Below are 6,000 nucleotides of genomic sequence, written 5' to 3'. Positions count from 1 at the left end.
GATAAAATAAACACCTGACTTTAAAAAAACAAGTACTGGGGTGGGGGATCGATTTGCTCAACTGATGAACTCTTCAAGGTGGGGCTCCAGCATGGCCACAGTCCAATGATCAAAACAAAGCCATATACAATCAGAACAATGAATAGGGACCCTAAAAATTAAATTTAGAAAGGAGTGACCAGAGTGGATGGAAGGATGGGTGGGCAGGAAGGGACAAAGATTCAACAAAAATCAGAAAATTTAGTTTCCATAAACAAATTGTAACAAAAAAAAAAAAAAATTTTTTTTGAGAAATTTCTATTTATTTATTTATTATTCATTGTTTCTCAGCTCGTTAATTCAAATAATTAGATAATCAGAAGACTCGTTATGTAACTTCCATTCATGCTTCATTAACACTTGTAGTCATACTTCATTAATCTTTGCAATGTAATCAGCTGTTCTTGCTCAGACTACAATTAGTTCTCACTGACATTTAGCTCCTAGTTTAAAGTATCATATGGAGATTGAGAGACGGGGGGAGGGGAGAGAGAGAGAGAGAGAGAGAGAAAGAGATCAGTGTTTCCCAAGAGCTGGTTAGTTCCAAGGAATACCAAGGGTTCCATGAAAAACTTCAGGGTTCCACAAAACAAGGTGCTTTTTAATAACATTTAATAAAAACAAAAATGCCATATTTGATGGCATAAAAGATCCACGGGTATACCAAACACACCTCCATTTCAGTAGCACATGCGTGGAAGGCACCCAGAATGGCTGGCACCATGTGGAAGGCATGCAAGACATTGTAAAACAGTTGAAGTTCGGAAGGGCATCTAGCTGTGGAAACGGTGCTGAAACAGACAATGGAACCTGGTACAGTTCCTGTCAAACTGTCCAACCCATACCAGCATGGAAAACATATGCTGAACAATGATGTTAATGATATACCCAGCTTAAGGCAGCGAGCTGGCAAAATCATTAGCACATTGGCCGGAATGCTTAGTAGTATTTCGGCTGCCGTTACGTTCCAAGTTCAAATTTCACCGAGGTCGACTTTGCCTTTCATCCTTTCGGGGTCGATTAAATAAGTACCAGTTAGGCACTGGGGTCAATGTAATCAACTTAATCGCTTTGTCTGTCCTTGTTATTATTATCGTTATTAAGGCAGCGAGCTAGCAGAATCTGTTAGCATGCTGGGTGAAATGCTTAGCGGTATTTCGCCAGTCGCTATGTTCTGAGTTCAAATTCCACTGAGGTCAACTTTGCCTTTCAACCTTTCGGGGGGGTTGATAAATTAAGTACCAGTTGTGTACTGGGATCGATCTAATCAACTGGCCCCCTCCCCACAAACATCAGTCCTTGTGCCTATAACAGAAAGGATTATTATTATTATTATTATTATTATTATAGGTGGTGAGCTGGCAGAATCGTTATCATACCGGGCAATAATGCTCAGAGGTATTTTGTCTGTCCTTATGTTCTGAGTTCAAATTCCACCAAGGTCGACTTTGAGGGTCCACAAAATAGGTACCAGTCAAATACTGGGGTCATTGTAATCAATTGGACCCCTCCCCCAAAATTTCAGACCATGTGCCTATAGTAGGAATTATTATTACTACTACTACGACTACAAAAAGTGCAGCTGCTGCAATAACCATTGCCACTGCAGTGACAATGAGAAAATAGGTGAATATAACAAACCAACAGCAGTCTAGTCTACAGTTTAGTGGTCGTGGGGGGAGGGGCTAGTTATAATGGTGATGATGCTGATGCCAGTAGTATTGATGATGGTGGTGGTGGTAGTGAGCTACATGTGGCAACATTCCAAGAACATTGCCTATAACAAGGATGTTGTTCTTGCTGTTATTTTTATCATGATGACGACAACGATGATGACGTCTGCCCCAATGTTGCCGATGTTGTCATCGTAACCCACAATTTTGTTGATTTCTGTTAACCGACATTGGGGCCTGACGCAGCCCCATGGCTCATCAGACCCTGTCAAACTACCCAACCCAAATCAGCATGGAAAACAAACATTAAACGATAATAGTGGTGTTAGCCCTATTTTGCTGTTATCCCACTCTGTTTGCCCTCATTAACCCCTACAGTCATTTGCTCAGTTGCACTTAACCGCAAGTCATTTGCTTTCATTAGTCCCAACTGTCGTCTGCCCTCATCAACTCTTACTGTCGTCTGCCCTCATCAACTCCTACTGTCGCCCGCCCTCATCAACTCCTACTGTTGTCTGCTCTCATCAACTCCTACTGTCGCCCGCCCTCATCAATTCCTACTGTCGCCCGCCCTCATCAACTCCTACTGTTGTCTGCTCTCATCAACTCCTACTGTTGTCTGCCCTCATCAACTCCTACTGTCGCCCGCCCTCATCAACTCCTACTGGCGTCTGCCCTCATCAACTCCTACTGTCGCACGCCCTCATCAACTCCTACTGTCGCACGCCCTCATCAACTCCTACTGTCGCACGCCCTCATCAACTCCTACTGTCGCCCGCCCTCATCAACTCCTACTGTCGCCCGCCCTCATCAACTCCTACTGTCGCCCGCTCTCATCAACTCCTACTGTCGCCCGCCCTCATCAACTCCTACTGTCGCCCGCTCTCATCAACTCCTACTGTCGTCTGCCCTCATCAACTCCTACTGTCGCCCGCCCTCATCAACTCCTACTGTTGTCCGCCCTCATCAACTCCTACTGTTGTCCGCCCTCATCAACTCCTACTGTCGTCCGCTCTCATCAACTCCTACTGTCGTCCGCTCTCATCAACTCCTACTGTCGCCCGCCCTCATCAACTCCTACTGTCGCCCGCCCTCATCAACTCCTACTGTCGCCCGCCCTCATCAACTCCTACTGTCGCCCGCCCTCATCAACTCCTACTGTCGTCCGCCCTCATCAACTCCTACTGTCGCCCGCCCTCATCAACTCCTACTGTCGTCCGCCCTCATCAACTCCTACTGTCGCCCGCCCTCATCAACTCCTACTGTCGCCCGCCCTCATCAACTCCTACTGTCGTCCGCCCTCATCAACTCCTACTGTCGCCCGCCCTCATCAACTCCTACTGTCGCCCGCCCTCATCAACTCCTACTGTCGTCCGCCCTCATCAACTCCTACTGTCGCCCGCCCTCATCAACTCCTACTGTCGTCCGCCCTCATCAACTCCTACTGTCGCCCGCCCTCATCAACTCCTACTGTCGCCCGCCCTCATCAACTCCTACTGTCGTCCGCCCTCATCAACTCCTACTGTCGTCCGCCCTCATCAACTCCTACTGTCGCCCGCCCTCATCAACTCCTACTGTCGCCCGCCCTCATCAACTCCTACTGTCGTCCGCCCTCATCAACTCCTACTGTCGCCCGCCCTCATCAACTCCTACTGTCGTCCGCCCTCATCAACTCCTACTGTCGCCCGCCCTCATCAACTCCTACTGTCGCCCGCCCTCATCAACTCCTACTGTCGCCCGCCCTCATCAACTCCTACTGTCGCCCGCCCTCATCAACTCCTACTGTCGCCCGCCCTCATCAACTCCTACTGTCGCCCGCCCTCATCAACTCCTACTGTCGCCCGCTCTCATCAACTCCTACTGTCGTCTGCCCTCATCAACTCCTACTGTCGTCCGCCCTCATCAACTCCTACTGTCGTCCGCCCTCATCAACTCCTACTGTCGTCCGCCCTCATCAACTCCTACTGTCGCCCGCCCTCATCAACTCCTACTGTCGTCCGCCCTCATCAACTCCTACTGTCGCCCGCCCTCATCAACTCCTACTGTCGCCCGCCCTCATCAACTCCTACTGTCGCCCGCCCTCATCAACTCCTACTGTCGTCCGCCCTCATCAACTCCTACTGTCGTCCGCCCTCATCAACTCCTACTGTCGCCCGCCCTCATCAACTCCTACTGTCGCCCGCCCTCATCAACTCCTACTGTCGTCCGCCCTCATCAACTCCTACTGTCGCCCGCCCTCATCAACTCCTACTGTCGTCCGCCCTCATCAACTCCTACTGTCGCCCGCCCTCATCAACTCCTACTGTCGCCCGCCCTCATCAACTCCTACTGTCGCCCGCCCTCATCAACTCCTACTGTCGCCCGCCCTCATCAACTCCTACTGTCGCCCGCCCTCATCAACTCCTACTGTCGCCCGCCCTCATCAACTCCTACTGTCGCCCGCCCTCATCAACTCCTACTGTCGTCTGCCCTCATCAATATATATATATATATATATATATATATATATTCTTTCACTTGTTTCAGTCTTAAGACAGTGGCCATGCTGGAGCACTAACCTTGAATTTTAGATGACCCAGTACATATTTATAAGCCTGGTACTTATTCTCTCAGTCTCTTTTTCTGAACTGGTAGGTTGCAGGGACATAAACACCAACACTGGTTATCTATTATGGTGGGGGACAAACAAACACACACATGTTCAAGAGATGACCCAAAGTTCCAAAAAGTAATGGAGCTCCACTTCATCCATAAAAGTTCTCTCCAAAATTAAACGTTCAAAAGAGAAGCAGGGGAACTGCATTTTGTCAAGAAGACTGGAAAATGAAACGGAGACAATATGCATGAACACCCCTCCAAATGAAACAAGTTATGAACGTTATAATAATAACAGTCGTATTAGCTGTACCCAGTTAATATGACTGTGGAGAAATAATGCAAATGAATGCTCCACTGATCGCTATATTGCTGTCTAAAAATATTCACATATCATGCAAGGTGACATCAACGTTTTGGTGTCTGTCAAAAAAGTTTCTTCATGGTCATTTTACCACTTTATCATTATTTTTTAAACAAAGCAAAAAAAAAAAAAAACATCTAATTCATATAAATGGACGATGAAACGTTCTGTTTTTACCATTTCGATTTTGACGAGTTCGATAAATGAATGAAAGCGCTAATAAAGAATTATCCAAAATTCTGACTTTCTCCTTTTCCTCAATATGCATACCTGTTACAGGTTCAGTTGCACTATGTAACACCTTAGGCAAGTGTCTTCTACTATAGCCTCGGGCCGACCAAAGCCTTGGAAACTAGAAGAAGCCCATCATGTACGTATGTATGTGTGCATTTGTGTCTGTGTTTGTCCCCCCACCATCGCTTTGACAATCAATGTCGGTGTGTTTATATACCCGTAACTTAGCGGTTTGGCAATAGAGACCGATAGAATAAGCACTAAGCTTACAAACGACTGACATGAATACACACACATAAACACAACTGGCTTCTTTCAGTTTCCGTCTGTGGAATTGACTCACAAAGCTTTGGTCAGCCCAAGGATTAGAGTAGAAGACACTTGTCCAAGGCACCACAGAATGAGATTGAACCCAGACACACACCCTTTTCCTTTACACTGACATAAACACATATCCTCTTAACGAATGGTCCACTGTGCACGACTCTGCTGCTTCTGCTGCTGCTGTTGTCAGAACTACATGAAACATGTCTGTTGTATTCCAGATTGGTGTTACTAATGCCATGTTTGACAACTGATGTCTAGAGCCATTTCTCTGCAGAGCAGAATGATTTATAGACAGACAGACAGACAAGCAGAAAGGAATAGAAGAGAATGTATAAAATAGCTGTAGTGTGGTGATGGTGGTGGTGGTGGTGGTGGTGGAGATTAGATGTGAGCATATTCTATTTGTGATTGAAGAAGTGGGTGTGGCTGACTATAAGAATGCCTCCCCACCACACGTACACAAAAACACACAAACATTACACATGCACACACACATGTCCACACCCACACTTACACGCACATGCCCACGTGGACACATGCCCATACACACACACACACACACACACGCTTATACACACACACACATGCTTATACACGCCCACACATACATATGCCCATACACACACGCATGCCCATACATACACACCACTCAGAGCCAGAGCCAGTTTCAGCTGGGTTGGTATCGAAAGGGTTAAGGGACTACAAAGAAGGAAAAGAAGGGGGAGACATACACACATGCATATCCATCCACACACACATGCATGCCTA

General features: G+C 46.9%; 1 protein-coding gene across 3 annotated transcripts in view; it reads right to left on the bottom strand.

The window, feature by feature from the left end:
• The window catches only part of LOC106871628 (uncharacterized), a 171,033-nt gene that overhangs the window by 45,994 nt on the left and 119,039 nt on the right, over window positions 1-6,000 (bottom strand). The gene's annotated exons all lie outside the window — the stretch shown is intronic.

The sequence above is a fragment of the Octopus bimaculoides genome, chromosome 26 (assembly GCF_046866305.1).
Source record: "Octopus bimaculoides isolate indiv1 chromosome 26, ASM4686630v1, whole genome shotgun sequence".
Taxonomy (NCBI): domain Eukaryota; kingdom Metazoa; phylum Mollusca; class Cephalopoda; order Octopoda; family Octopodidae; genus Octopus; species Octopus bimaculoides.
The sequence above is the reverse complement of the archived record's forward strand: the minus strand, read 5'-3'. Positions and strand labels throughout refer to the sequence as shown.